The sequence below is a fragment of the Papaver somniferum genome, unplaced genomic scaffold (assembly GCF_003573695.1).
Source record: "Papaver somniferum cultivar HN1 unplaced genomic scaffold, ASM357369v1 unplaced-scaffold_17488, whole genome shotgun sequence".
In the NCBI taxonomy this organism is placed as follows: domain Eukaryota; kingdom Viridiplantae; phylum Streptophyta; class Magnoliopsida; order Ranunculales; family Papaveraceae; genus Papaver; species Papaver somniferum.
Genome location: NW_020627139.1, coordinates 1 through 2467, shown reverse-complemented (window position 1 = coordinate 2467; position 2467 = coordinate 1). Strand labels below are relative to the sequence as shown.

The following is a 2467-nucleotide window of genomic DNA, read 5'->3' as shown; positions in this document are numbered from 1 at the left end:
CTAGTGTATATGTGGATTCCACATAGTAGTAATAGTTGCAACATCTATTAAACATGACCAACTGTGTTAAAACCAATAACAATAAAGTAATTGGAAGAAGAAAAAAACGAATTTAAAAGCCTTATTTACTCTTTTCATTTGTGTCTCATGGTCTTCAAAGCACAGACTGTCTGTTACTAGCGATAACCCCTCAACTGCCACTACAGAAAACTGCAACTAATTTTAACCAAATCTGCAGTGAATACAGTCTTGTAGATACTAGTCACACCGTACATCTTTTCAATCACCAATTAGTTTCACCATCTTATCAATTACTTGTTAGTTGAAATAACCATGTCCTCATTATCCCACAAAGCACATTCAGTCCACCTCTTATATAATACCATCTCATGACAAGCACAACACACATGATTCCAACATTGCAACTTGGTTTGTCCTTCAAATTTTAAATCACAAAATTATTAGACACATATAAATTATTGTTTATATGCTCACAGTAGAATTTTATTCTCATGTAGTTTTACGTCCAGGTTTGGATTAGTTCCAACCGTATAAGCTCATTTTACATCCAGGTTTCTTTTAATTCTAATCGTAGAATCCGATTTTACGTCCAGTTTTCTTTTAATTTCAACCGTAGAAGTGATTTTACGTCCAGGTTTGAATTATTTCCAACCGTAGAAGTGATTTTACGTCCAGGTTTGGATTAATTCCAACCACAGAATTTTATTTGCATGTAGTTTTACGTTCAGGTTTGAATTAGTTCCAACCGTAGAAGCTCATTTTACGTCCAGGTTCTTTTTAATTCCAACCGTAGAATCTGATTTTATGTCTAGTTTTCTTTCCAACCGTAGAAGTGATTTTACGTCCGGTTTTGGATTATTTCCAACCGTAGAAGTGATTTTACGTCCAGGTTTGGATTATTTCCAACTGTAGAAGTTTATTTTACGGCCAATTTTTCTTCCCACAAAAACTTTGTCCCAAAATTCACCAAGTATACAACAAAATTCATTAATTTAATTTTTATCTAATTAAATTAAATTAAAATTAACTAAATAAAAATTGTTTAGTCATTACAAAATTATTTTATATAAGGGATTTTTGATATTACTTATGAGTGACCCGTTTTTGTCCTATTAGGTGACGACCCTATGGTGGAGTGTCACGACCTGATAATAGCCTTCAAATAATACCAAAGAGTTTACTTTATAGTTTACAGTAAAAGGCAGCAGCAGCAGTCTCCTCGAGTTGTTGGGGTCTTCTTCAATGGCAGTTCCTTTATCCAATCACTCACTATCTTTTCCACCTCGTATTTCATCATTCACAAAACCCTCTAAGATATTTGCATCTCCAACTAAAATCCAACTCAATCAGTGTCTTTGCAAATACAAGTTAGGGTTTCCAGTCTCTACTGCTTCTCCCATCTCACCAGGCGTTCCTTCATATCCTAATCAAAGGTGCGTTAATTGTTTTAAAATCGTTACAATTATCTACCTGAATGGTGACTGAGATTGAATTCTTATAAATTAATTTTTTGGAATTGGAATAGGGTCAGGAGATAAATTATTTTTTAGATATCTGAAATTGTACCATTCCTAAAAACAATTCTTTTCCTACTATGTAAAATGGCAAATGAGAATGGGTATGGGTAAACTTTCTTCAGGATGTTAAAAAGTTTTAATCTTTATCAAATTTTAGTTGCATGATGCTCCTGGTACTGCTAGGGCTTTTGAACCTGTAATTTTACAATAAGATATGTTAGGAACTCAATTACTAATGCACTGACTATTAACTTACCATTGGTGTAAAATTCATTATGAATTGATGATAGAATTATGATCAACCAGTTGAAATTATATATCTAGCGCGATGAGGCAATATCAGCTCTGTACTGTTGTATTTGATAATTGATCAACTTCTGCGTATGCAAGCGCTAGGGCTTGCACTTATTACTTATCTCAGTTTTGTGCTCTTCAGACTTTGTTTTGCTGATTGGAGTAAAAATTAAAATTAATTTATGTGCAGTCAATTGATGGGGAGGAGGGTAATCTTTTGCCTAGTTTGAAGACCCTTATTCCACTTTACAAGGAGGCCATTCTTGATCTAGATGAACAGACTGTTTCTGATATAGAGACATTAATATGTATCATTGTAAAAGAGAAGAATGGATTGACCCAAAAAGTTGCAACTCTATCTGCAATGTCGCTTCTGGGAAGAAAAACTACATCCAAGTGCAAGCAGATTTTGAAAATTTTAGAAAACGGTTTGAGAAGGATCGTGCTAGATTGACATCTAATACTCAGGTAGACTTAATCGAGAGCCTTTTGCCCTTGGTAGACAATTTTGAGAGAGCCAAGCAACAATGCAGACCCGAAATGGTTTTGAAAATTTTAGAAAACGGTTTGAGAAGAATAGTCTGATATACAATTGATTATTTTTTGTTTTTCTTAGAACAACCCTCGTATTCACT

At 33.8% G+C, this 2467-nt stretch overlaps 1 pseudogene; it reads left to right on the top strand.

Moving 5' to 3' along the window:
* Positions 1–1221: 1221 nt before the first annotated feature.
* Positions 1222–2437, top strand: LOC113337713 (annotated as a pseudogene).
* The last annotated feature ends 30 nt before the right edge of the window (positions 2438–2467 follow it).